At 43.8% G+C, this 25,297-nt stretch overlaps 29 non-coding genes across 29 annotated transcripts; 17 read left to right on the top strand and 12 right to left on the bottom strand.

Annotated features, from left to right (window-relative positions):
• The first annotated feature begins 478 nt into the window (after nucleotides 1–478).
• On the top strand, nucleotides 479–567 carry trnay-gua (transfer RNA tyrosine (anticodon GUA)). Its single transcript is given in 2 exon segments — nucleotides 479–515; nucleotides 532–567. It is a non-coding gene; the product is annotated as a tRNA-Tyr (tRNA).
• A 1,665-nt stretch (nucleotides 568–2,232) lies between these two features.
• trnay-gua (transfer RNA tyrosine (anticodon GUA)) lies at nucleotides 2,233–2,321 on the top strand. Its single transcript is given in 2 exon segments — nucleotides 2,233–2,269; nucleotides 2,286–2,321. It is a non-coding gene; the product is annotated as a tRNA-Tyr (tRNA).
• Nucleotides 2,322–2,406: 85 nt separating this feature from the next.
• On the bottom strand, nucleotides 2,407–2,478 carry trnae-cuc (transfer RNA glutamic acid (anticodon CUC)). The gene has a single exon. It is a non-coding gene; the product is annotated as a tRNA-Glu (tRNA).
• Nucleotides 2,479–3,249: 771 nt separating this feature from the next.
• Nucleotides 3,250–3,338, top strand: trnay-gua (transfer RNA tyrosine (anticodon GUA)). The gene is given in 2 exon segments: nucleotides 3,250–3,286; nucleotides 3,303–3,338. It is a non-coding gene; the product is annotated as a tRNA-Tyr (tRNA).
• Nucleotides 3,339–5,003: 1,665 nt separating this feature from the next.
• Nucleotides 5,004–5,092, top strand: trnay-gua (transfer RNA tyrosine (anticodon GUA)). Its single transcript is given in 2 exon segments — nucleotides 5,004–5,040; nucleotides 5,057–5,092. It is a non-coding gene; the product is annotated as a tRNA-Tyr (tRNA).
• Nucleotides 5,093–5,880: 788 nt separating this feature from the next.
• Nucleotides 5,881–5,969, top strand: trnay-gua (transfer RNA tyrosine (anticodon GUA)). The gene is given in 2 exon segments: nucleotides 5,881–5,917; nucleotides 5,934–5,969. It is a non-coding gene; the product is annotated as a tRNA-Tyr (tRNA).
• Nucleotides 5,970–8,652: 2,683 nt separating this feature from the next.
• trnay-gua (transfer RNA tyrosine (anticodon GUA)) lies at nucleotides 8,653–8,741 on the top strand. The gene is given in 2 exon segments: nucleotides 8,653–8,689; nucleotides 8,706–8,741. It is a non-coding gene; the product is annotated as a tRNA-Tyr (tRNA).
• An 85-nt stretch (nucleotides 8,742–8,826) lies between these two features.
• trnae-cuc (transfer RNA glutamic acid (anticodon CUC)) lies at nucleotides 8,827–8,898 on the bottom strand. Its single transcript has one exon. It is a non-coding gene; the product is annotated as a tRNA-Glu (tRNA).
• A 770-nt stretch (nucleotides 8,899–9,668) lies between these two features.
• On the top strand, nucleotides 9,669–9,757 carry trnay-gua (transfer RNA tyrosine (anticodon GUA)). The gene is given in 2 exon segments: nucleotides 9,669–9,705; nucleotides 9,722–9,757. It is a non-coding gene; the product is annotated as a tRNA-Tyr (tRNA).
• Nucleotides 9,758–10,545: 788 nt separating this feature from the next.
• On the top strand, nucleotides 10,546–10,634 carry trnay-gua (transfer RNA tyrosine (anticodon GUA)). The gene is given in 2 exon segments: nucleotides 10,546–10,582; nucleotides 10,599–10,634. It is a non-coding gene; the product is annotated as a tRNA-Tyr (tRNA).
• An 85-nt stretch (nucleotides 10,635–10,719) lies between these two features.
• Nucleotides 10,720–10,791, bottom strand: trnae-cuc (transfer RNA glutamic acid (anticodon CUC)). Its single transcript has one exon. It is a non-coding gene; the product is annotated as a tRNA-Glu (tRNA).
• A 772-nt stretch (nucleotides 10,792–11,563) lies between these two features.
• trnay-gua (transfer RNA tyrosine (anticodon GUA)) lies at nucleotides 11,564–11,652 on the top strand. Its single transcript is given in 2 exon segments — nucleotides 11,564–11,600; nucleotides 11,617–11,652. It is a non-coding gene; the product is annotated as a tRNA-Tyr (tRNA).
• Nucleotides 11,653–11,737: 85 nt separating this feature from the next.
• trnae-cuc (transfer RNA glutamic acid (anticodon CUC)) lies at nucleotides 11,738–11,809 on the bottom strand. The gene has a single exon. It is a non-coding gene; the product is annotated as a tRNA-Glu (tRNA).
• Nucleotides 11,810–12,581: 772 nt separating this feature from the next.
• Nucleotides 12,582–12,670, top strand: trnay-gua (transfer RNA tyrosine (anticodon GUA)). The gene is given in 2 exon segments: nucleotides 12,582–12,618; nucleotides 12,635–12,670. It is a non-coding gene; the product is annotated as a tRNA-Tyr (tRNA).
• An 85-nt stretch (nucleotides 12,671–12,755) lies between these two features.
• Nucleotides 12,756–12,827, bottom strand: trnae-cuc (transfer RNA glutamic acid (anticodon CUC)). Its single transcript has one exon. It is a non-coding gene; the product is annotated as a tRNA-Glu (tRNA).
• A 946-nt stretch (nucleotides 12,828–13,773) lies between these two features.
• trnae-cuc (transfer RNA glutamic acid (anticodon CUC)) lies at nucleotides 13,774–13,845 on the bottom strand. Its single transcript has one exon. It is a non-coding gene; the product is annotated as a tRNA-Glu (tRNA).
• Nucleotides 13,846–14,617: 772 nt separating this feature from the next.
• On the top strand, nucleotides 14,618–14,706 carry trnay-gua (transfer RNA tyrosine (anticodon GUA)). The gene is given in 2 exon segments: nucleotides 14,618–14,654; nucleotides 14,671–14,706. It is a non-coding gene; the product is annotated as a tRNA-Tyr (tRNA).
• An 85-nt stretch (nucleotides 14,707–14,791) lies between these two features.
• trnae-cuc (transfer RNA glutamic acid (anticodon CUC)) lies at nucleotides 14,792–14,863 on the bottom strand. The gene has a single exon. It is a non-coding gene; the product is annotated as a tRNA-Glu (tRNA).
• A 772-nt stretch (nucleotides 14,864–15,635) lies between these two features.
• On the top strand, nucleotides 15,636–15,724 carry trnay-gua (transfer RNA tyrosine (anticodon GUA)). Its single transcript is given in 2 exon segments — nucleotides 15,636–15,672; nucleotides 15,689–15,724. It is a non-coding gene; the product is annotated as a tRNA-Tyr (tRNA).
• Nucleotides 15,725–16,821: 1,097 nt separating this feature from the next.
• Nucleotides 16,822–16,893, bottom strand: trnae-cuc (transfer RNA glutamic acid (anticodon CUC)). Its single transcript has one exon. It is a non-coding gene; the product is annotated as a tRNA-Glu (tRNA).
• A 772-nt stretch (nucleotides 16,894–17,665) lies between these two features.
• trnay-gua (transfer RNA tyrosine (anticodon GUA)) lies at nucleotides 17,666–17,754 on the top strand. Its single transcript is given in 2 exon segments — nucleotides 17,666–17,702; nucleotides 17,719–17,754. It is a non-coding gene; the product is annotated as a tRNA-Tyr (tRNA).
• Nucleotides 17,755–17,839: 85 nt separating this feature from the next.
• On the bottom strand, nucleotides 17,840–17,911 carry trnae-cuc (transfer RNA glutamic acid (anticodon CUC)). The gene has a single exon. It is a non-coding gene; the product is annotated as a tRNA-Glu (tRNA).
• Nucleotides 17,912–18,683: 772 nt separating this feature from the next.
• trnay-gua (transfer RNA tyrosine (anticodon GUA)) lies at nucleotides 18,684–18,772 on the top strand. The gene is given in 2 exon segments: nucleotides 18,684–18,720; nucleotides 18,737–18,772. It is a non-coding gene; the product is annotated as a tRNA-Tyr (tRNA).
• A 1,097-nt stretch (nucleotides 18,773–19,869) lies between these two features.
• On the bottom strand, nucleotides 19,870–19,941 carry trnae-cuc (transfer RNA glutamic acid (anticodon CUC)). Its single transcript has one exon. It is a non-coding gene; the product is annotated as a tRNA-Glu (tRNA).
• A 1,545-nt stretch (nucleotides 19,942–21,486) lies between these two features.
• trnay-gua (transfer RNA tyrosine (anticodon GUA)) lies at nucleotides 21,487–21,575 on the top strand. The gene is given in 2 exon segments: nucleotides 21,487–21,523; nucleotides 21,540–21,575. It is a non-coding gene; the product is annotated as a tRNA-Tyr (tRNA).
• A 923-nt stretch (nucleotides 21,576–22,498) lies between these two features.
• Nucleotides 22,499–22,587, top strand: trnay-gua (transfer RNA tyrosine (anticodon GUA)). Its single transcript is given in 2 exon segments — nucleotides 22,499–22,535; nucleotides 22,552–22,587. It is a non-coding gene; the product is annotated as a tRNA-Tyr (tRNA).
• Nucleotides 22,588–22,672: 85 nt separating this feature from the next.
• On the bottom strand, nucleotides 22,673–22,744 carry trnae-cuc (transfer RNA glutamic acid (anticodon CUC)). Its single transcript has one exon. It is a non-coding gene; the product is annotated as a tRNA-Glu (tRNA).
• A 772-nt stretch (nucleotides 22,745–23,516) lies between these two features.
• Nucleotides 23,517–23,605, top strand: trnay-gua (transfer RNA tyrosine (anticodon GUA)). Its single transcript is given in 2 exon segments — nucleotides 23,517–23,553; nucleotides 23,570–23,605. It is a non-coding gene; the product is annotated as a tRNA-Tyr (tRNA).
• A 1,097-nt stretch (nucleotides 23,606–24,702) lies between these two features.
• On the bottom strand, nucleotides 24,703–24,774 carry trnae-cuc (transfer RNA glutamic acid (anticodon CUC)). The gene has a single exon. It is a non-coding gene; the product is annotated as a tRNA-Glu (tRNA).
• Nucleotides 24,775–25,297: the final 523 nt, after the last annotated feature.

Genomic DNA, 25,297 nt, shown 5'->3' with positions numbered 1-25,297 from the left:
TAATTTAAAAACAGAAGTAACCAAGCTCAAGGACTGTTCTTCATGAGCTGTAGTTCTTGCTCATCTTCACTAAGCAGGCCAATAATTAGCCAAATATCAGCTGAAATGATTGCCCTCGACTGCTGCCTTGAGTGAGCGTTCCTGTTTCTGCTTTAACCTCTGTGAAGGCCAAGGCTTTTTTTTTATTTGACTCAATCTTATTTATTCTTCAGGGAATCAAACACAAAGACAAAAAGAGCATGACAAGGCATGGACAAAGCAGAAATGTTTCTCATGGAAAAATGCCATGCTTTTCCCAACTGTTGAATTCATTCCTGCATTTTCCCTAAGAATTAAACAAAATGGGCAATGAAAGTTACTGCTCCGGAACACTCAGGATAATCCTTTACTGCTATAAACCAAACTGGAAAAGACACAGAGATTTGCAGCAGCAACTTTGGGCTTTTCGTTTTGGTTTGTTTACAGAAAAGATGCCTGACCTTCGATAGCTCAGTTGGTAGAGCGGAGGACTGTAGTCTACTGTCAATGGCCATCCTTAGGTCGCTGGTTCGAATCCGGCTCGAAGGATCTCTCTTTATGTAGATCCAATGAGTGCTAGCCACCTTTCTGGCGGCGGTGAGAGCGCCGAATCCTAGCCACTAGACCACCAGGGACTGAAGACAAAGAAAGTGCCTCCTCTGGTGGCTGGCTCTGGTACCTAGAAAAAAACGCTCTAGTGATGGCATAACGTATTTCTCAGTCGAATAAAACAATCCTGGGGCTCCTCCCCTAATGGTGGGCGTTTCATGCCTGAATAAAGTGGGTGGGCTTTGCATGGAAACAAACAAAGAATGAATATGAATTCAAGCATTTGCACTTGCCTCCTCCTACTCAGTTTAATTTAAAAACAGAAGTAACCAAGCTCAAGGACTGTTCTTCATGAGCTGTAGTTCTTGCTCATCTTCACTAAGCAGGCCAATAATTAGCCAAATATCAGCTGAAATGATTGCCCTCGACTGCTGCCTTGAGTGAGCGTTCCTGTTTCTGCTTTAACCTCTGTGAAGGCCAAGGCTTTTTTTTTATATGACTCAATCTTATTTATTCTTCAGGGAATCAAACACAAAGACAAAAAGAGCATGACAAGGCATGGACAAAGCAGAAATGTTTCTCAGGGCAAAATGCCATACTTTTCCCAACTGTTGAATTCATTCCTGCATTTTCCCTAAGAATTAAACAAAATGGGCAATGAAAGTTACTGCTCCGGAACACTCAGGATAATCCTTTACTGCTTTAAACCAAACTGGAAAAGACACAGAGAGTTGCAGCAGCAACTTTGGGCTTTTCGTTTTGGTTTGTTTACAGAGAAAGATGCCTGACCTTCGATAGCTCAGTTGGTAGAGCGGAGGACTGTAGTCTACTGTCAATGGCCATCCTTAGGTTGCTGGTTCGAATCCGGCTCGAAGGATCTCTCTTTATGTAGATCCAATGAGTGCTAGCCACCTTTCTGGCGGCGGTGAGAGCGCCGAATCCTAGCCACTAGACCACCAGGGACTGAAGACAAAGAAAGTGCCTCCTCTGGTGGCTGGCTCTGGTACCTAGCAAAAAACGCTCTAGTGATGGCATAACGTATTTCTCAGTCGAATAAAACAATCCTGGGGCTCCTCCCCTAATGGTGGGCGTTTCATGCCTGAATAAAGTGGGTGGGCTTTGCATGGAAACAAACAAAGAATGAATATGAATTCAAGCATTTGCACTTGCCTCCTCCTACTCAGTTTAATTTAAAAACAGAAGTAACCAAGCTCAAGGACTGTTCTTCATGAGCTGTAGTTCTTGCTCATCTTCACTAAGCAGGCCAATAATTAGCCAAATATCAGCTGAAATGATTGCCCTCGACTGCTGCCTTGAGTGAGCGTTCCTGTTTCTGCTTTAACCTCTGTGAAGGCCAAGGCTTTTTTTTTATATGACTCAATCTTATTTATTCTTCAGGGAATCAAACACAAAGACAAAAAGAGCATGACAAGTCATGGACAAAGCAGAAATGTTTCTCAGGGCAAAATGCCATACTTTTCCCAACTGTTGAATTCATTCCTGCATTTTCCCTAAGAATTAAACAAAATGGGCAATGAAAGTTACTGCTCCGGAACACTCAGGATAATCCTTTACTGCTTTAAACCAAACTGGAAAAGACACAGAGAGTTGCAGCAGCAACTTTGGGCTTTTCGTTTTGGTTTGTTTACAGAGAAAGAAGCCTGACCTTCGATAGCTCAGTTGGTAGAGCGGAGGACTGTAGTCTACTGTCAATGGCCATCCTTAGGTCGCTGGTTCGAATCCGGCTCGAAGGATCTCTCTTTATGTAGAGCCAATGAGTGCTAGCCACCTTTCTGTTGGCTCTGAACTTCGAGATCCACCCGTCCAGAAAAACTTAACTTCCCTGACCGGGAATCGAACTCGGGCCGCGGCGGTGAGAGCGCCGAATCCTAGCCACTAGACCACCAGGGACTGAAGATAAAGAAAGTGCCTCCTCTGGTGGCTGGCTCTGGTACCTAGAAAAAAACGCTCTAGTGATGGCATAACGTATTTCTCAGTCGAATAAAACAATCTTGGGGCTCCTCCCCTAATGGTGGGCGTGTCAGGCCTGAATAAAGTGGGTGGGCTTTGCATGGAAAGTAACAAAGAATGAATATGAATTCAAGCATTTGCACTTGCCTCCTCCTACTCAGTTTAATTTGAAGCTCATTTATTCTTCAGGGAATTAAATTTAAGCATTTGCACTTGCCTCCTTCTACTCACTTTAATTTAAAAACAGAAGTAACCAAGCTCAAGGACTGTTCTTCATGAGCTGTAGTTCTTGCTCATCTTCACTAAGCAGGCCAATAATTAGCCAAATATCAGCTGAAATGATTGCCCTCGACTGCTGCCTTGAGTGAGCGTTCCTGTTTCTGCTTTAACCTCTGTGAAGGCCAAGGCTTTTTTTTTATTTGACTCAATCTTATTTATTCTTCAGGGAATCAAACACAAAGACAAAAAGAGCATGACAAGGCATGGACAAAGCAGAAATGTTTCTCATGGAAAAATGCCATGCTTTTCCCAACTGTTGAATTCATTCCTGCATTTTCCCTAAGAATTAAACAAAATGGGCAATGAAAGTTACTGCTCCGGAACACTCAGGATAATCCTTTACTGCTATAAACCAAACTGGAAAAGACACAGAGATTTGCAGCAGCAACTTTGGGCTTTTCGTTTTGGTTTGTTTACAGAAAAGATGCCTGACCTTCGATAGCTCAGTTGGTAGAGCGGAGGACTGTAGTCTACTGTCAATGGCCATCCTTAGGTCGCTGGTTCGAATCCGGCTCGAAGGATCTCTCTTTATGTAGATCCAATGAGTGCTAGCCACCTTTCTGGCGGCGGTGAGAGCGCCGAATCCTAGCCACTAGACCACCAGGGACTGAAGACAAAGAAAGTGCCTCCTCTGGTGGCTGGCTCTGGTACCTAGAAAAAAACGCTCTAGTGATGGCATAACGTATTTCTCAGTCGAATAAAACAATCCTGGGGCTCCTCCCCTAATGGTGGGCGTTTCATGCCTGAATAAAGTGGGTGGGCTTTGCATGGAAACAAACAAAGAATGAATATGAATTCAAGCATTTGCACTTGCCTCCTCCTACTCAGTTTAATTTAAAAACAGAAGTAACCAAGCTCAAGGACTGTTCTTCATGAGCTGTAGTTCTTGCTCATCTTCACTAAGCAGGCCAATAATTAGCCAAATATCAGCTGAAATGATTGCCCTCGACTGCTGCCTTGAGTGAGCGTTCCTGTTTCTGCTTTAACCTCTGTGAAGGCCAAGGCTTTTTTTTTATATGACTCAATCTTATTTATTCTTCAGGGAATCAAACACAAAGACAAAAAGAGCATGACAAGGCATGGACAAAGCAGAAATGTTTCTCAGGGCAAAATGCCATACTTTTCCCAACTGTTGAATTCATTCCTGCATTTTCCCTAAGAATTAAACAAAATGGGCAATGAAAGTTACTGCTCCGGAACACTCAGGATAATCCTTTACTGCTTTAAACCAAACTGGAAAAGACACAGAGAGTTGCAGCAGCAACTTTGGGCTTTTCGTTTTGGTTTGTTTACAGAGAAAGATGCCTGACCTTCGATAGCTCAGTTGGTAGAGCGGAGGACTGTAGTCTACTGTCAATGGCCATCCTTAGGTTGCTGGTTCGAATCCGGCTCGAAGGATCTCTCTTTATGTAGATCCAATGAGTGCTAGCCACCTTTCTGGCGGCGGTGAGAGCGCCGAATCCTAGCCACTAGACCACCAGGGACTGAAGACAAAGAAAGTGCCTCCTCTGGTGGCTGGCTCTGGTACCTAGCAAAAAACGCTCTAGTGATGGCATAACGTATTTCTCAGTCGAATAAAACAATCCTGGGGCTCCTCCCCTAATGGTGGGCGTTTCATGCCTGAATAAAGTGGGTGGGCTTTGCATGGAAACAAACAAAGAATGAATATGAATTCAAGCATTTGCACTTGCCTCCTCCTACTCAGTTTAATTTAAAAACAGAAGTAACCAAGCTCAAGGACTGTTCTTCATGAGCTGTAGTTCTTGCTCATCTTCACTAAGCAGGCCAATAATTAGCCAAATATCAGCTGAAATGATTGCCCTCGACTGCTGCCTTGAGTGAGCGTTCCTGTTTCTGCTTTAACCTCTGTGAAGGCCAAGGCTTTTTTTTTATTTGACTCAATCTTATTTATTCTTCAGGGAATCAAACACAAAGACAAAAAGAGCATGACAAGGCATGGACAAAGCAGAAATGTTTCTCATGGAAAAATGCCATGCTTTTCCCAACTGTTGAATTCATTCCTGCATTTTCCCTAAGAATTAAACAAAATGGGCAATGAAAGTTACTGCTCCGGAACACTCAGGATAATCCTTTACTGCTATAAACCAAACTGGAAAAGACACAGAGAGTTGCAGCAGCAACTTTGGGCTTTTCGTTTTGGTTTGTTTACAGAGAAAGATGCCTGACCTTCGATAGCTCAGTTGGTAGAGCGGAGGACTGTAGTCTACTGTCAATGGCCATCCTTAGGTCGCTGGTTCGAATCCGGCTCGAAGGATCTCTCTTTATGTAGATCCAATGAGTGCTAGCCACCTTTCTGGCGGCGGTGAGAGCGCCGAATCCTAGCCACTAGACCACCAGGGACTGAAGACAAAGAAAGTGCCTCCTCTGGTGGCTGGCTCTGGTACCTAGAAAAAAACGCTCTAGTGATGGCATAACGTATTTCTCAGTCGAATAAAACAATCTTGGGGCTCCTCCCCTAATGGTGGGCGTTTCATGCCTGAATAAAGTGGGTGGGCTTTGCATGGAAACAAACAAAGAATGAATATGAATTCAAGCATTTGCACTTGCCTCCTCCTACTCAGTTTAATTTAAAAACAGAAGTAACCAAGCTCAAGGACTGTTCTTCATGAGCTGTAGTTCTTGCTCATCTTCACTAAGCAGGCCAATAATTAGCCAAATATCAGCTGAAATGATTGCCCTCGACTGCTGCCTTGAGTGAGCGTTCCTGTTTCTGCTTTAACCTCTGTGAAGGCCAAGGCTTTTTTTTTATTTGACTCAATCTTATTTATTCTTCAGGGAATCAAACACAAAGACAAAAAGAGCATGACAAGGCATGGACAAAGCAGAAATGTTTCTCAGGGCAAAATGCCATACTTTTCCCAACTGTTGAATTCATTCCTGCATTTTCCCTAAGAATTAAACAAAATGGGCAATGAAAGTTACTGCTCCGGAACACTCAGGATAATCCTTTACTGCTTTAAACCAAACTGGAAAAGACACAGAGAGTTGCAGCAGCAACTTTGGGCTTTTCGTTTTGGTTTGTTTACAGAGAAAGAAGCCTGACCTTCGATAGCTCAGTTGGTAGAGCGGAGGACTGTAGTCTACTGTCAATGGCCATCCTTAGGTCGCTGGTTCGAATCCGGCTCGAAGGATCTCTCTTTATGTAGAGCCAATGAGTGCTAGCCACCTTTCTGTTGGCTCTGAACTTTGAGATCCACCCGTCCAGAAAAACTTAACTTCCCTGACCGTGAATCGAACCTGGGCCGCGGCGGTGAGAGCGCCGAATCCTAGCCACTAGACCACCAGGGACTGAAGACAAAGAAAGTGCCTCCTCTGGTGGCTGGCTCTGGTACCTAGAAAAAAACGCTCTAGTGATGGCATAACGTATTTCTCAGTCGAATAAAACAATCTTGGGGCTCCTCCCCTAATGGTGGGCGTGTCAGGCCTGAATAAAGTGGGTGGGCTTTGCATGGAAACTAACAAAGAATGAATATGAATTCAAGCATTTGCACTTGCCTCCTCCTACTCAGTTTAATTTGAAGCTCATTTATTCTTCAGGGAATTAAATTTAAGCATTTGCACTTGCCTCCTTCTACTCACTTTAATTTAAAAACAGAAGTAACCAAGCTCAAGGACTGTTCTTCATGAGCTGTAGTTCTTGCTCATCTTCACTAAGCAGGCCAATAATTAGCCAAATATCAGCTGAAATGATTGCCCTCGACTGCTGCCTTGAGTGAGCGTTCCTGTTTCTGCTTTAACCTCTGTGAAGGCCAAGGCTTTTTTTTTATTTGACTCAATCTTATTTATTCTTCAGGGAATCAAACACAAAGACAAAAAGAGCATGACAAGGCATGGACAAAGCAGAAATGTTTCTCAGGGCAAAATGCCATACTTTTCCCAACTGTTGAATTCATTCCTGCATTTTCCCTAAGAATTAAACAAAATGGGCAATGAAAGTTACTGCTCCGGAACACTCAGGATAATCCTTTACTGCTATAAACCAAACTGGAAAAGACACAGAGAGTTGCAGCAGCAACTTTGGGCTTTTCGTTTTGGTTTGTTTACAGAGAAAGATGCCTGACCTTCGATAGCTCAGTTGGTAGAGCGGAGGACTGTAGTCTACTGTCAATGGCCATCTTTAGGTTGCTGGTTCGAATCCGGCTCGAAGGATCTCTCTTTATGTAGATCCAATGAGTGCTAGCCACCTTTCTGGCGGCGGTGAGAGCGCCGAATCCTAGCCACTAGACCACCAGGGACTGAAGACAAAGAAAGTGCCTCCTCTGGTGGCTGGCTCTGGTACCTAGAAAAAAACGCTCTAGTGATGGCATAACGTATTTCTCAGTCGAATAAAACAATCTTGGGGCTCCTCCCCTAATGGTGGGCGTTTCATGCCTGAATAAAGTGGGTGGGCTTTGCATGGAAACAAACAAAGAATGAATATGAATTCAAGCATTTGCACTTGCCTCCTCCTACTCAGTTTAATTTAAAAACAGAAGTAACCAAGCTCAAGGACTGTTCTTCATGAGCTGTAGTTCTTGCTCATCTTCACTAAGCAGGCCAATAATTAGCCAAATATCAGCTGAAATGATTGCCCTCGACTGCTGCCTTGAGTGAGCGTTCCTGTTTCTGCTTTAACCTCTGTGAAGGCCAAGGCTTTTTTTTTATTTGACTCAATCTTATTTATTCTTCAGGGAATCAAACACAAAGACAAAAAGAGCATGACAAGGCATGGACAAAGCAGAAATGTTTCTCATGGAAAAATGCCATGCTTTTCCCAACTGTTGAATTCATTCCTGCATTTTCCCTAAGAATTAAACAAAATGGGCAATGAAAGTTACTGCTCCGGAACACTCAGGATAATCCTTTACTGCTATAAACCAAACTGGAAAAGACACAGAGAGTTGCAGCAGCAACTTTGGGTTTTTCGTTTTGGTTTGTTTACAGAGACAGATGCCTGACCTTCGATAGCTCAGTTGGTAGAGCGGAGGACTGTAGTCTACTGTCAATGGCCATCCTTAGGTTGCTGGTTCGAATCCGGCTCGAAGGATCTCTCTTTATGTAGATCCAATGAGTGCTAGCCACCTTTCTGGCGGCGGTGAGAGCGCCGAATCCTAGCCACTAGACCACCAGGGACTGAAGACAAAGAAAGTGCCTCCTCTGGTGGCTGGCTCTGGTACCTAGAAAAAAACGCTCTAGTGATGGCATAACGTATTTCTCAGTCGAATAAAACAATCCTGGGGCTCCTCCCCTAATGGTGGGCGTTTCATGCCTGAATAAAGTGGGTGGGCTTTGCATGGAAACAAACAAAGAATGAATATGAATTCAAGCATTTGCACTTGCCTCCTCCTACTCAGTTTAATTTAAAAACAGAAGTAACCAAGCTCAAGGACTGTTCTTCATGAGCTGTAGTTCTTGCTCATCTTCACTAAGCAGGCCAATAATTAGCCAAATATCAGCTGAAATGATTGCCCTCGACTGCTGCCTTGAGTGAGCGTTCCTGTTTCTGCTTTAACCTCTGTGAAGGCCAAGGCTTTTTTTTTATTTGACTCAATCTTATTTATTCTTCAGGGAATCAAACACAAAGACAAAAAGAGCATGACAAGGCATGGACAAAGCAGAAATGTTTCTCAGGGCAAAATGCCATACTTTTCCCAACTGTTGAATTCATTCCTGCATTTTCCCTAAGAATTAAACAAAATGGGCAATGAAAGTTACTGCTCCGGAACACTCAGGATAATCCTTTACTGCTTTAAACCAAACTGGAAAAGACACAGAGAGTTGCAGCAGCAACTTTGGGCTTTTCGTTTTGGTTTGTTTACAGAGAAAGAAGCCTGACCTTCGATAGCTCAGTTGGTAGAGCGGAGGACTGTAGTCTACTGTCAATGGCCATCCTTAGGTCGCTGGTTCGAATCCGGCTCGAAGGATCTCTCTTTATGTAGAGCCAATGAGTGCTAGCCACCTTTCTGTTGGCTCTGAACTTCGAGATCCACCCGTCCAGAAAAACTTAACTTCCCTGACCGGGAATCGAACCCGGGCCGCGGCGGTGAGAGCGCCGAATCCTAGCCACTAGACCACCAGGGACTGAAGACAAAGAAAGTGCCTCCTCTGGTGGCTGGCTCTGGTACCTAGAAAAAAACGCTCTAGTGATGGCATAACGTATTTCTCAGTCGAATAAAACAATCTTGGGGCTCCTCCCCTAATGGTGGGCGTGTCAGGCCTGAATAAAGTGGGTGGGCTTTGCATGGAAACTAACAAAGAATGAATATGAATTCAAGCATTTGCACTTGCCTCCTCCTACTCAGTTTAATTTGAAGCTCATTTATTCTTCAGGGAATTAAATTTAAGCATTTGCACTTGCCTCCTTCTACTCACTTTAATTTAAAAACAGAAGTAACCAAGCTCAAGGACTGTTCTTCATGAGCTGTAGTTCTTGCTCATCTTCACTAAGCAGGCCAATAATTAGCCAAATATCAGCTGAAATGATTGCCCTCGACTGCTGCCTTGAGTGAGCGTTCCTGTTTCTGCTTTAACCTCTGTGAAGGCCAAGGCTTTTTTTTATTTGACTCAATCTTATTTATTCTTCAGGGAATCAAACACAAAGACAAAAAGAGCATGACAAGGCATGGACAAAGCAGAAATGTTTCTCATGGAAAAATGCCATGCTTTTCCCAACTGTTGAATTCATTCCTGCATTTTCCCTAAGAATTAAACAAAATGGGCAATGAAAGTTACTGCTCCGGAACACTCAGGATAATCCTTTACTGCTATAAACCAAACTGAAAAGACACAGAAAGTTGCAGCAGCAACTTTGGGCTTTTCGTTTTGGTTTGTTTACAGAGAAAGATGCCTGACCTTCGATAGCTCAGTTGGTAGAGCGGAGGACTGTAGTCTACTGTCAATGGCCATCCTTAGGTCGCTGGTTCGAATCCGGCTCGAAGGATCTCTCTTTATGTAGATCCAATGAGTGCTAGCCACCTTTCTGGCGGCGGTGAGAGCGCCGAATCCTAGCCACTAGACCACCAGGGACTGAAGACAAAGAAAGTGCCTCCTCTGGTGGCTGGCTCTGGTACCTAGAAAAAAACGCTCTAGTGATGGCATAACGTATTTCTCAGTCGAATAAAACAATCCTGGGGCTCCTCCCCTAATGGTGGGCGTTTCATGCCTGAATAAAGTGGGTGGGCTTTGCATGGAAACAAACAAAGAATGAATATGAATTCAAGCATTTGCACTTGCCTCCTTCTACTCAGTTTAATTTAAAAACAGAAGTAACCAAGCTCAAGGACTGTTCTTCATGAGCTGTAGTTCTTGCTCATCTTCACTAAGCAGGCCAATAATTAGCCAAATATCAGCTGAAATGATTGCCCTCGACTGCTGCCTTGAGTGAGCGTTCCTGTTTCTCCTTTAACCTCTGTGAAGGCCAAGGCTTTTTTTTTATTTGACTCAATCTTATTTATTCTTCAGGGAATCAAACACAAAGACAAAAAGAGCATGACAAGGCATGGACAAAGCAGAAATGTTTCTCAGGGCAAAATGCCATACTTTTCCCAACTGTTGAATTCATTCCTGCATTTTCCCTAAGAATTAAACAAAATGGGCAATGAAAGTTACTGCTCCGGAACACTCAGGATAATCCTTTACTGCTTTAAACCAAACTGGAAAAGACACAGAGAGTTGCAGCAGCAACTTTGGGCTTTTCGTTTTGGTTTGTTTACAGAGAAAGAAGCCTGACCTTCGATAGCTCAGTTGGTAGAGCGGAGGACTGTAGTCTACTGTCAATGGCCATCCTTAGGTCGCTGGTTCGAATCCGGCTCGAAGGATCTCTCTTCATGTAGAGCCAATGAGTGCTAGCCACCTTTCTGTTGGCTCTGAACTTCGAGATCCACCCGTCCAGAAAAACTTAACTTCCCTGACCGGGAATCGAACCCGGGCCGCGGCGGTGAGAGCGCCGAATCCTAGCCACTAGACCACCAGGGACTGAAGACAAAGAAAGTGCCTCCTCTGGTGGCTGGCTCTGGTACCTAGAAAAAAACGCTCTAGTGATGGCATAACGTATTTCTCAGTCGAATAAAACAATCTTGGGGCTCCTCCCCTAATGGTGGGCGTGTCAGGCCTGAATAAAGTGGGTGGGCTTTGCATGGAAACTAACAAAGAATGAATATGAATTCAAGCATTTGCAATTGCCTCCTCCCACTCAGTTTAATTTGAAGCTCATTTATTCTTCAGGGAATTAAATTTAAGCATTTGCACTTGCCTCCTTCTACTCACTTTAATTTAAAAACAGAAGTAACCAAGCTCAAGGACTGTTCTTCATGAGCTGTAGTTCTTGCTCATCTTCACTAAGCAGGCCAATAATTAGCCAAATATCAGCTGAAATGATTGCCCTCGACTGCTGCCTTGAGTGAGCGTTCCTGTTTCTGCTTTAACCTCTGTGAAGGCCAAGGCTTTTTTTTTATTTGACTCAATCTTATTTATTCTTCAGGGAATCAAACACAAAGACAAAAAGAGCATGACAAGGCATGGACAAAGCAGAAATGTTTCTCATGGAAAAATGCCATGCTTTTCCCAACTGTTGAATTCATTCCTGCATTTTCCCTAAGAATTAAACAAAATGGGCAATGAAAGTTACTGCTCCGGAACACTCAGGATAATCCTTTACTGCTTTAAACCAAACTGGAAAAGACACAGAGAGTTGCAGCAGCAACTTTGGGCTTTTCGTTTTGGTTTGTTTACAGAGAAAGAAGCCTGACCTTCGATAGCTCAGTTGGTAGAGCGGAGGACTGTAGTCTACTGTCAATGGCCATCCTTAGGTCGCTGGTTCGAATCCGGCTCGAAGGATCTCTCTTTATGTAGATCCAATAAGTGCTAGCCACCTTTCTGTTGGCTCTGAACTTCGAGATCCACCCGTCCAGAAAAACTTAACTTCCCTGACCGGGAATCGAACCCGGGCCGCGGCGGTGAGAGCGCCGAATCCTAGCCACTAGACCACCAGGGACTGAAGACAAAGACAGTGCCTCCTCTGGTGGCTGGCTCTGGTACCTAGAAAAAAACGCTCTAGTGATGGCATAACGTATTTCTCAGTCGAATAAAACAATCCTGGGGCTCCTCCCCTAATGGTGGGCGTGTCGGGCCTGAATAAAGTGGGTGGGCTTTGCATGGAAACTAACAAAGAATGAATATGAATTCAAGCATTTGCACTTGCCTCCTCCTACTCAGTTTAATTTGAAGCTCATTTATTCTTCAGGGAATTAAATTTAAGCATTTGCACTTGCCTCCTTCTACTCACTTTAATTTAAAAACAGAAGTAACCAAGCTCAAGGACTGTTCTTCATGAGCTGTAGTTCTTGCTCATCTTCACTAAGCAGGCCAATAATTAGCCAAATATCAGCTGAAATGATTGCCCTCGACTGCTGCCTTGAGTGAGCGTTCCTGTTTCTGCTTTAACCTCTGTGAAGGCCAAGGCTTTTTTTTTATTTGACTCAATCTTATTTATTCTTCAGGGAATCAAACACAAAGACAAAAAGAGCATGACAAGGCATGGACAAAGCAGAAATGTTTCTCAATGAAAAATGCCATGCTTTTCCCAACTGTTGAATTCATTCCTGCATTTTCCCTAAGAATTAAACAAAATGGGCAATGAAAGTTACTGCTCCGGAACACTCAGGATAATCCTTTACTGCTATAAACCAAACTGGAAAAGACACAGAGAGTTGCAGCAGCAACTTTGGGCTTTTCGTTTTGGTTTGTTTACAGAGAGAGAAGCCTGACCTTCGATAGCTCAGTTGGTAGAGCGGAGGACTGTAGTCTACTGTCAATGGCCATCCTTAGGTCGCTGGTTCGAATCCGGCTCGAAGGATCTCTCTTTATGTAGATCCAATAAGTGCTAGCCACCTTTCTGTTGGCTCTGAACTTCGAGATCCACCCGTCCAGAAAAACTTAACTTCCCTGACCGGGAATCGAACCCGGGCCGCGGCGGTGAGAGCGCCGAATCCTAGCCACTAGACCACCAGGGACTGAAGACAAAGAAAGTGCCTCCTCTGGTGGCTGGCTCTGGTACCTAGAAAAAAACGCTCTAGTGATGGCATCACGTATTTCTCAGTCGAATAAAACAATCCTGGGGCTCCTCCCCTAATGGTGGGCGTGTCGGGCCTGAATAAAGTGGGTGGGCTTTGCATGGAAACTAACAAAGAATGAATATGAATTCAAGCATTTGCACTTGCCTCCTCCTACTCAGTTTAATTTGAAGCTCATTTATTCTTCAGGGAATTAAATTTAAGCATTTGCACTTGCCTCCTTCTACTCACTTTAATTTAAAAACAGAAGTAACCAAGCTCAAGGACTGATCTTCATGAGCTGTAGTTCTTGCTCATCTTCACTAAGCAGGCCAATAATTAGCCAAATATCAGCTGAAATGATTGCCCTCGACTGCTGCCTTGAGTGAGCGTTCCTGTTTCTGCTTTAACCTCTGTGAAGGCCAAGGCTTTTTTTTTATTTGACTCAATCTTATTTATTCTTCAGGGAATCAAACACAAAGACAAAAAGAGCATGACAAGGCATGGACAAAGCAGAAATGTTTCTCATGGAAAAATGCCATGCTTTTCCCAACTGTTGAATTCATTCCTGCATTTTCCCTAAGAATTAAACAAAATGGGCAATGAAAGTTACTGCTCCGGAACACTCAGGATAATCCTTTACTGCTATAAACCAAACTGGAAAAGACACAGAGAGTTGCAGCAGCAACTTTGGGCTTTTCGTTTTGGTTTGTTTACAGAGAGAGAAGCCTGACCTTCGATAGCTCAGTTGGTAGAGCGGAGGACTGTAGTCTACTGTCAATGGCCATCCTTAGGTCGCTGGCTCGAATCCGGCTCGAAGGATCTCTCTTTATGTAGATCCAATGAGTGCTAGCCACCTTTCTGTTGGCTCTGAACTTCGAGATCCACCCGTCCAGAAAAACTTAACTTCCCTGACCGGGAATCGAACCCGGGCCGCGGCGGTGAGAGCGCCGAATCCTAGCCACTAGACCACCAGGGACTGAAGACAAAGAAAGTGCCTCCTCTGGTGGCTGGCTCTGGTACCTAGAAAAAAACGCTCTAGTGATGGCATAACGTATTTCTCAGTCGAATAAAACAATCCTGGGGCTCCTCCCCTAATGGTGGGCGTGTCAGGCCTGAATAAAGTGGGTGGGCTTTGCATGGAAACAAACAAAGAATGAATATAAATTCAAGCATTTGCACTTGCCTCCTCCTACTCAGTTTAATTTGAAGCTCATTTATTCTTCAGGGAATTAAATTTAAGCATTTGCACTTGCCTCCTTCTACTCACTTTAATTTAAAAACAGAAGTAACCAAGCTCAAGGACTGTTCTTCATGAGCTGTAGTTCTTGCTCATCTTCACTAAGCAGGCCAATAATTAGCCAAATATCAGCTGAAATGATTGCCCTCGACTGCTGCCTTGAGTGAGCGTTCCTGTTTCTGCTTTAACCTCTGTGAAGGCCAAGGCTTTTTTTTTATTTGACTCAATCTTATTTATTCTTCAGGGAATCAAACACAAAGACAAAAAGAGCATGACAAGGCATGGACAAAGCAGAAATGTTTCTCAATGAAAAATGCCATGCTTTTCCCAACTGTTGAATTCATTCCTGCATTTTCCCTAAGAATTAAACAAAATGGGCAATGAAAGTTACTGCTCCGGAACACTCAGGATAATCCTTTACTGCTTTAAACCAAACTGGAAAAGACACAGAGAGTTGCAGCAGCAACTTTGGGCTTTTCGTTTTGGTTTGTTTACAGAGAAAGAAGCCTAACCTTCGATAGCTCAGTTGGTAGAGCGGAGGACTGTAGTCTACTGTCAATGGCCATCCTTAGGTCGCTGGTTCGAATCCGGCTCGAAGGATCTCTCTTTATGTAGATCCAATGAGTGCTAGCCACCTTTCTGTTGGCTCTGAACTTCGAGATCCACCCGTCCAGAAAAACTTAACTTCCCTGACCGGGAATCGAACCCGGGCCGCGGCGGTGAGAGCGCCGAATCCTAGCCACTAGACCACCAGGGACTGAAGACAACGAAAGTGCCTCCTCTGGTGGCTGGCTCTGGTACCTAGAAAAAAACGCTCTAGTGATGGCATAATGTATTTCTCAGTCGAATAAAACAATCCTGGGGCTCCTCCCCTAATGGTGGGCGTGTCGGGCCTGAATAAAGTGGGTGGGCTTTGCATGGAAACTAACAAAGAATGAATATGAATTCAAGCATTTGCACTTGCCTCCTCCTACTCAGTTTAATTTGAAGCTCATTTATTCTTCAGGGAATTAAATTTAAGCATTTGCACTGGCCTCCTTCTACTCACTTTAATTTAAAAACAGAAGTAACCAAGCTCAAGGACTGTTCTTCATGAGCTGTAGTTCTTGCTCATCTTCACTAAGCAGGCCAATAATTAGCCAAATATCAGCTGAAATGATTGCCCTCGACTGCTGCCTTGAGTGAGCGTTCCTGTTTCTGCTTTAACCTCTGTGAAGGCCAAGGCTTTTTTTTTATTTGACTCAATCTTATTTATTCTTCAGGGAATCAAACACAAAGACAAAAAGAGCATGACAAGGCATGGACAAAGCAGAAATGTTTCTCATGGAAAAATGCCATGCTTTTCCCAACTGTTGAATTCATTCCTGCATTTTCCCTAAGAATTAAACAAAATGGGCAATGAAAGTTACTGCTCCGGAACACTCAGGATAATCCTTTACTGCTTTAAACCAAACTGGAAAAGACACAGAGAGTTGCAGCAGCAACTTTGGGATTTTCGTTTTGGTTTGTTTACAGAGAAAGAAGCCTGACCTTCGATAGCTCAGTTGGTAGAGCGGAGGACTGTAGTCTACTGTCAATGGCCATCCTTAGGTCGCTGGTTCGAATCCGGCTCGAAGGATCTCTCTTTATGTAGATCCAATGAATGCTAGCCACCATTCTGTTGGCTCTGAACTTCGAGATCCACCCGTCCCGAAAAACTTAACTTCCCTGACCGGGAATCGAACCGCGGCGGTGAGAGCGCCGAATCCTAGCCACTTGACCACCAGGGACTGAAGACAAAGAAAGTGCCTCCTCTGGTGGCTGGCTCTGGTACCTAGAAAAAAACGCTCTAGTGATGGCATAACGTATTTCTCAGTCGAATAAAACAATCCTGGGGCTCCTCCCCTAATGGTGGGCGTGTCGGGCCTGAATAAAGTGGGTGGGCTTTGCATGGAAACTAACAAAGAATGAATATGAATTCAAGCATTTGCACTTGCCTCCTCCTACTCAGTTTAATTTGAAGCTCATTTATTCTTCAGGGAATTAAATTTAAGCATTTGCACTTGCCTCCTTCTACTCACTTTAATTTAAAAACAGAAGTAACCAAGCTCAAGGACTGTTCTTCATGAGCTGTAGTTCTTGCTCATCTTCACTAAGCAGGCCAATAATTAGCCAAATATCAGCTGAAATGATTGCCCTCGACTGCTGCCTTGAGTGAGCGTTCCTGTTTCTGCTTTAACCTCTGTGAAGGCCAAGGCTTTTTTTTTATTTGACTCAATCTTATTTATTCTTCAGGGAATCAAACACAAAGACAAAAAGAGCATGACAAGGCATGGACAAAGCAGAAATGTTTCTCATGGAAAAATGCCATGCTTTTCCCAACTGTTGAATTCATTCCTGCATTTTCCCTAAGAATTAAACAAAATGGGCAATGAAAGTTACTGCTCCGGAACACTCAGGATAATCCTTTACTGCTATAAACCAAACTGGAAAAGACACAGAGAGTTGCAGCAGCAACTTTGGGCTTTTCGTTTTGGTTTGTTTACAGAGAGAGAAGCCTGACCTTCGATAGCTCAGTTGGTAGAGCGGAGGACTGTAGTCTACTGTCAATGGCCATCCTTAGGTCGCTGGCTCGAATCCGGCTCGAAGGATCTCTCTTTATGTAGATCCAATGAGTGCTAGCCACCTTTCTGTTGGCTCTGAACTTCGAGATCCACCCGTCCAGAAAAACTTAACTTCCCTGACCGGGAATCGAACCCGGGCCGCGGCGGTGAGAGCGCCGAATCCTAGCCACTAGACCACCAGGGACTGAAGACAAAGAAAGTGCCTCCTCTGGTGGCTGGCTCTGGTACCTAGAAAAAAACGCTCTAGTGATGGCATAACGTATTTCTCAGTCGAATAAAACAATCCTGGGGCTCCTCCCCTAATGGTGGGCGTGTCAGGCCTGAATAAAGTGGGTGGGCTTTGCATGGAAACAAACAAAGAATGAATATAAATTCAAGCATTTGCACTTGCCTCCTCCTACTCAGTTTAATTTGAAGCTCATTTATTCTTCAGGGAATTAAATTTAAGCATTTGCACTTGCCTCCTTCTACTCACTTTAATTTAAAAACAGAAGTAACCAAGCTCAAGGACTGTTCTTCATGAGCTGTAGTTCTTGCTCATCTTCACTAAGCAGGCCAATAATTAGCCAAATATCAGCTGAAATGATTGCCCTCGACTGCTGCCTTGAGTGAGCGTTCCTGTTTCTGCTTTAACCTCTGTGAAGGCCAAGGCTTTTTTTTTATTTGACTCAATCTTATTTATTCTTCAGGGAATCAAACACAAAGACAAAAAGAGCATGACAAGGCATGGACAAAGCAGAAATGTTTCTCAATGAAAAATGCCATGCTTTTCCCAACTGTTGAATTCATTCCTGCATTTTCCCTAAGAATTAAACAAAATGGGCAATGAAAGTTACTGCTCCGGAACACTCAGGATAATCCTTTACTGCTTTAAACCAAACTGGAAAAGACACAGAGAGTTGCAGCAGCAACTTTGGGCTTTTCGTTTTGGTTTGTTTACAGAGAAAGAAGCCTAACCTTCGATAGCTCAGTTGGTAGAGCGGAGGACTGTAGTCTACTGTCAATGGCCATCCTTAGGTCGCTGGTTCGAATCCGGCTCGAAGGATCTCTCTTTATGTAGATCCAATGAGTGCTAGCCACCTTTCTGTTGGCTCTGAACTTCGAGATCCACCCGTCCAGAAAAACTTAACTTCCCTGACCGGGAATCGAACCCGGGCCGCGGCGGTGAGAGCGCCGAATCCTAGCCACTAGACCACCAGGGACTGAAGACAACGAAAGTGCCTCCTCTGGTGGCTGGCTCTGGTACCTAGAAAAAAACGCTCTAGTGATGGCATAATGTATTTCTCAGTCGAATAAAACAATCCTGGGGCTCCTCCCCTAATGGTGGGCGTGTCGGGCCTGAATAAAGTGGGTGGGCTTTGCATGGAAACTAACAAAGAATGAATATGAATTCAAGCATTTGCACTTGCCTCCTCCTACTCAGTTTAATTTGAAGCTCATTTATTCTTCAGGGAATTAAATTTAAGCATTTGCACTGGCCTCCTTCTACTCACTTTAATTTAAAAACAGAAGTAACCAAGCTCAAGGACTGTTCTTCATGAGCTGTAGTTCTTGCTCATCTTCACTAAGCAGGCCAATAATTAGCCAAATATCAGCTGAAATGATTGCCCTCGACTGCTGCCTTGAGTGAGCGTTCCTGTTTCTGCTTTAACCTCTGTGAAGGCCAAGGCTTTTTTTTTATTTGACTCAATCTTATTTATTCTTCAGGGAATCAAACACAAAGACAAAAAGAGCATGACAAGGCATGGACAAAGCAGAAATGTTTCTCATGGAAAAATGCCATGCTTTTCCCAACTGTTGAATTCATTCCTGCATTTTCCCTAAGAATTAAACAAAATGGGCAATGAAAGTTACTGCTCCGGAACACTCAGGATAATCCTTTACTGCTTTAAACCAAACTGGAAAAGACACAGAGAGTTGCAGCAGCAACTTTGGGATTTTCGTTTTGGTTTGTTTACAGAGAAAGAAGCCTGACCTTCGATAGCTCAGTTGGTAGAGCGGAGGACTGTAGTCTACTGTCAATGGCCATCCTTAGGTCGCTGGTTCGAATCCGGCTCGAAGGATCTCTCTTTATGTAGATCCAATGAATGCTAGCCACCATTCTGTTGGCTCTGAACTTCGAGATCCACCCGTCCCGAAAAACTTAACTTCCCTGACCGGGAATCGAACCGCGGCGGTGAGAGCGCCGAATCCTAGCCACTTGACCACCAGGGACTGAAGACAAAGAAAGTGCCTCCTCTGGTGGCTGGCTCTGGTACCTAGAAAAAAACGCTCTAGTGATGGCATAACGTATTTCTCAGTCGAATAAAACAATCCTGGGGCTCCTCCCCTAATGGTGGGCGTGTCGGGCCTGAATAAAGTGGGTGGGCTTTGCATGGAAACTAACAAAGAATGAATATGAATTCAAGCATTTGCACTTGCCTCCTCCTACTCAGTTTAATTTGAAGCTCATTTATTCTTCAGGGAATTAAATTTAAGCATTTGCACTTGCCTCCTTCTACTCACTTTAATTTAAAAACAGAAGTAACCAAGCTCAAGGACTGTTCTTCATGAGCTGTAGTTCTTGCTCATCTTCACTAAGCAGGCCAATAATTAGCCAAATATCAGCTGAAATGATTGCCCTCGACTGCTGCCTTGAGTGAGCGTTCCTGTTTCTGCTTTAACCTCTGTGAAGGCCAAGGCTTTTTTTTTATTTGACTCAATCTTATTTATTCTTCAGGGAATCAAACACAAAGACAAAAAGAGCATGACAAGGCATGGACAAAGCAGAAATGTTTCTCATGGAAAAATGCCATGCTTTTCCCAACTGTTGAATTCATTCCTGCATTTTCCCTAAGAATTAAACAAAATGGGCAATGAAAGTTACTGCTCCGGAACACTCAGGATAATCCTTTACTGCTATAAACCAAACTGGAAAAGACACAGAGAGTTGCAGCAGCAACTTTGGGCTTTTCGTTTTGGTTTGTTTACAGAGAGAGAAGCCTGACCTTCGATAGCTCAGTTGGTAGAGCGGAGGACTGTAGTCTACTGTCAATGGCCATCCTTAGGTCGCTGGCTCGAATCCGGCTCGAAGGATCTCTCTTTATGTAGATCCAATGAGTGCTAGCCACCTTTCTGTTGGCTCTGAACTTCGAGATCCACCCGTCCAGAAAAACTTAACTTCCCTGACCGGGAATCGAACCCGGGCCGCGGCGGTGAGAGCGCCGAATCCTAGCCACTAGACCACCAGGGACTGAAGACAACGAAAGTGCCTCCTCTGGTGGCTGGCTCTGGTACCTAGAAAAAAACGCTCTAGTGATGGCATAACGTATTTCTCAGTCGAATAAAACAATCCTGGGGCTCCTCCCCTAATGGTGGGCGTGTCGGGCCTGAATAAAGTGGGTGGGCTTTGCATGGAAACTAACAAAGAATGAATATGAATTCAAGCATTTGCACTTGCCTCCTCCTACTCAGTTTAATTTGAAGCTCATTTATTCTTCAGGGAATTAAATTTAAGCATTTGCACTTGCCTCCTTCTACTCACTTTAATTTAAAAACAGAAGTAACCAAGCTCAAGGACTGTTCTTCATGAGCTGTAGTTCTTGCTCATCTTCACTAAGCAGGCCAATAATTAGCCAAATATCAGCTGAAATGATTGCCCTCGACTGCTGCCTTGAGTGAGCGTTCCTGTTTCTGCTTTAACCTCTGTGAAGGCCAAGGCTTTTTTTTTATTTGACTCAATCTTATTTATTCTTCAGGGAATCAAACACAAAGACAAAAAGAGCATGACAAGGCATGGACAAAGCAGAAATGTTTCTCATGGAAAAATGCCATGCTTTTCCCAACTGTTGAATTCATTCCTGCATTTTCCCTAAGAATTAAACAAAATGGGCAATGAAAGTTACTGCTCCGGAACACTCAGGATAATCCTTTACTGCTATAAACCAAACTGGAAAAGACACAGAGAGTTGCAGCAGCAACTTTGGGCTTTTCGTTTTGGTTTGTTTACAGAGAGAGAAGCCTGACCTTCGATAGCTCAGTTGGTAGAGCGGAGGACTGTAGTCTACTGTCAATGGCCATCCTTAGGTCCTTAGGCATAACGTATTTCTCAGTCGAATAAAACAATCCTGGGGCTCCTCCCCTAATGGTGGGCGTGTCAGGCCTGAATAAAGTGGGTGGGCTTTGCATGGAAACAAACAAAGAATGAATATAAATTCAAGCATTTGCACTTGCCTCCTCCTACTCAGTTTAATTTGAAGCTCATTTATTCTTCAGGGAATTAAATTTAAGCATTTGCACTTGCCTCCTTCTACTCACTTTAATTTAAAAACAGAAGTAACCAAGCTCAAGGACTGTTCTTCATGAGCTGTAGTTCTTGCTCATCTTCACTAAGCAGGCCAATAATTAGCCAAATATCAGCTGAAATGATTGCCCTCGACTGCTGCCTTGAGTGAGCGTTCCTGTTTCTGCTTTAACCTCTGTGAAGGCCAAGGCTTTTTTTTTATTTGACTCAATCTTATTTATTCTTCAGGGAATCAAACACAAAGACAAAAATAGCATTACAAGGCATGGACAAAGCAGAAATGTTTCCCATGGAAAAATGCCATGCTTTTCCCAACTGTTGAATTCATTCCTGCATTTTCCCTAAGAATTAAACAAAATGGGCAATGAAAGTTACTGCTCCGGAACACTCAGGATAATCCTTTACTGCTTTAAACCAAACTAGAAAAGACACAGAGAGTTGCAGCAGCAACTTTGGGATTTTCGTTTTGGTTTGTTTACAGAGAAAGAAGCCTGACCTTCGATAGCTCAGTTGGTAGAGCGGAGGACTGTAGTCTACTGTCAATGGCCATCCTTAGGTCGCTGGTTCGAATCCGGCTCGAAGGATCTCTCTTTATGTAGATCCAATGAATGCTAGCCACCATTCTGTTGGCTCTGAACTTCGAGATCCACCCGTCCCGAAAAACTTAACTTCCCTGACCGGGAATCGAACCGCGGCGGTGAGAGCGCCGAATCCTAGCCACTTGACCACCAGGGACTGAAGACAAAGAAAGTGCCTCCTCTGGTGGCTGGCTCTGGTACCTAGAAAAAAACGCTCTAGTGATGGCATAACGTATTTCTCAGTCGAATAAAACAATCCTGGGGCTCCTCCCCTAATGGTGGGCGTGTCGGGCCTGAATAAAGTGGGTGGGCTTTGCATGGAAACTAACAAAGAATGAATATGAATTCAAGCATTTGCACTTGCCTCCTCCTACTCAGTTTAATTTGAAGCTCATTTATTCTTCAGGGAATTAAATTTAAGCATTTGCACTTGCCTCCTTCTACTCACTTTAATTTAAAAACAGAAGTAACCAAGCTCAAGGACTGTTCTTCATGAGCTGTAGTTCTTGCTCATCTTCACTAAGCAGGCCAATAATTAGCCAAATATCAGCTGAAATGATTGCCCTCGACTGCTGCCTTGAGTGAGCGTTCCTGTTTCTGCTTTAACCTCTGTGAAGGCCAAGGCTTTTTTTTTATTTGACTCAATCTTATTTATTCTTCAGGGAATCAAACACAAAGACAAAAAGAGCATGACAAGGCATGGACAAAGCAGAAATGTTTCTCAATGAAAAATGCCATGCTTTTCCCAACTGTTGAATTCATTCCTGCATTTTCCCTAAGAATTAAACAAAATGGGCAATGAAAGTTACTGCTCCGGAACACTCAGGATAATCCTTTACTGCTTTAAACCAAACTGGAAAAGACACAGAGAGTTGCAGCAGCAACTTTGGGCTTTTCGTTTTGGTTTGTTTACAGAGAAAGAAGCCTAACCTTCGATAGCTCAGTTGGTAGAGCGGAGGACTGTAGTCTACTGTCAATGGCCATCCTTAGGTCGCTGGTTCGAATCCGGCTCGAAGGATCTCTCTTTATGTAGATCCAATGAGTGCTAGCCACCTTTCTGTTGGCTCTGAACTTCGAGATCCACCCGTCCAGAAAAACTTAACTTCCCTGACCGGGAATCGAACCCGGGCCGCGGCGGTGAGAGCGCCGAATCCTAGCCACTAGACCACCAGGGACTGAAGACAACGAAAGTGCCTCCTCTGGTGGCTGGCTCTGGTACCTAGAAAAAAACGCTCTAGTGATGGCATAATGTATTTCTCAGTCGAATAAAACAATCCTGGGGCTCCTCCCCTAATGGTGGGCGTGTCGGGCCTGAATAAAGTGGGTGGGCTTTGCATGGAAACTAACAAAGAATGAATATGAATTCAAGCATTTGCACTTGCCTCCTCCTACTCAGTTTAATTTGAAGCTCATTTATTCTTCAGGGAATTAAATTTAAGCATTTGCACTGGCCTCCTTCTACTCACTTTAATTTAAAAACAGAAGTAACCAAGCTCAAGGACTGTTCTTCATGAGCTGTAGTTCTTGCTCATCTTCACTAAGCAGGCCAATAATTAGCCAAATATCAGCTGAAATGATTGCCCTCGACTGCTGCCTTGAGTGAGCGTTCCTGTTTCTGCTTTAACCTCTGTGAAGGCCAAGGCTTTTTTTTTATTTGACTCAATCTTATTTATTCTTCAGGGAATCAAACACAAAGACAAAAAGAGCATGACAAGGCATGGACAAAGCAGAAATGTTTCTCATGGAAAAATGCCATGCTTTTCCCAACTGTTGAATTCATTCCTGCATTTTCCCTAAGAATTAAACAAAATGGGCAATGAAAGTTACTGCTCCGGAACACTCAGGATAATCCTTTACTGCTTTAAACCAAACTGGAAAAGACACAGAGAGTTGCAGCAGCAACTTTGGGATTTTCGTTTTGGTTTGTTTACAGAGAAAGAAGCCTGACCTTCGATAGCTCAGTTGGTAGAGCGGAGGACTGTAGTCTACTGTCAATGGCCATCCTTAGGTCGCTGGTTCGAATCCGGCTCGAAGGATCTCTCTTTATGTAGATCCAATGAATGCTAGCCACCATTCTGTTGGCTCTGAACTTCGAGATCCACCCGTCCCGAAAAACTTAACTTCCCTGACCGGGAATCGAACCGCGGCGGTGAGAGCGCCGAATCCTAGCCACTTGACCACCAGGGACTGAAGACAAAGAAAGTGCCTCCTCTGGTGGCTGGCTCTGGTACCTAGAAAAAAACGCTCTAGTGATGGCATAACGTATTTCTCAGTCGAATAAAACAATCCTGGGGCTCCTCCCCTAATGGTGGGCGTGTCGGGCCTGAATAAAGTGGGTGGGCTTTGCATGGAAACTAACAAAGAATGAATATGAATTCAAGCATTTGCACTTGCCTCCTCCTACTCAGTTTAATTTGAAGCTCATTTATTCTTCAGGGAATTAAATTTAAGCATTTGCACTTGCCTCCTTCTACTCACTTTAATTTAAAAACAGAAGTAACCAAGCTCAAGGACTGTTCTTCATGAGCTGTAGTTCTTGCTCATCTTCACTAAGCAGGCCAATAATTAGCCAAATATCAGCTGAAATGATTGCCCTCGACTGCTGCCTTGAGTGAGCGTTCCTGTTTCTGCTTTAACCTCTGTGAAGGCCAAGGCTTTTTTTTTATTTGACTCAATCTTATTTATTCTTCAGGGAATCAAACACAAAGACAAAAAGAGCATGACAAGGCATGGACAAAGCAGAAATGTTTCTCATGGAAAAATGCCATGCTTTTCCCAACTGTTGAATTCATTCCTGCATTTTCCCTAAGAATTAAACAAAATGGGCAATGAAAGTTACTGCTCCGGAACACTCAGGATAATCCTTTACTGCTATAAACCAAACTGGAAAAGACACAGAGAGTTGCAGCAGCAACTTTGGGCTTTTCGTTTTGGTTTGTTTACAGAGAGAGAAGCCTGACCTTCGATAGCTCAGTTGGTAGAGCGGAGGACTGTAGTCTACTGTCAATGGCCATCCTTAGGTCGCTGGCTCGAATCCGGCTCGAAGGATCTCTCTTTATGTAGATCCAATGAGTGCTAGCCACCTTTCTGTTGGCTCTGAACTTCGAGATCCACCCGTCCAGAAAAACTTAACTTCCCTGACCGGGAATCGAACCCGGGCCGCGGCGGTGAGAGCGCCGAATCCTAGCCACTAGACCACCAGGGACTGAAGACAACGAAAGTGCCTCCTCTGGTGGCTGGCTCTGGTACCTAGAAAAAAACGCTCTAGTGATGGCATAATGTATTTCTCAGTCGAATAAAACAATCCTGGGGCTCCTCCCCTAATGGTGGGCGTGTCGGGCCTGAATAAAGTGGGTGGGCTTTGCATGGAAACTAACAAAGAATGAATATGAATTCAAGCATTTGCACTTGCCTCCTCCTACTCAGTTTAATTTGAAGCTCATTTATTCTTCAGGGAATTAAATTTAAGCATTTGCACTGGCCTCCTTCTACTCACTTTAATTTAAAAACAGAAGTAACCAAGCTCAAGGACTGTTCTTCATGAGCTGTAGTTCTTGCTCATCTTCACTAAGCAGGCCAATAATTAGCCAAATATCAGCTGAAATGATTGCCCTCGACTGCTGCCTTGAGTGAGCGTTCCTGTTTCTGCTTTAACCTCTGTGAAGGCCAAGGCTTTTTTTTTATTTGACTCAATCTTATTTATTCTTCAGGGAATCAAACACAAAGAC

Source organism: Clarias gariepinus, chromosome 28, assembly GCF_024256425.1.
Source record: "Clarias gariepinus isolate MV-2021 ecotype Netherlands chromosome 28, CGAR_prim_01v2, whole genome shotgun sequence".
Lineage (NCBI taxonomy): Eukaryota > Metazoa > Chordata > Actinopteri > Siluriformes > Clariidae > Clarias > Clarias gariepinus.
This window is presented reverse-complemented; position numbering and strand designations above follow the sequence as displayed.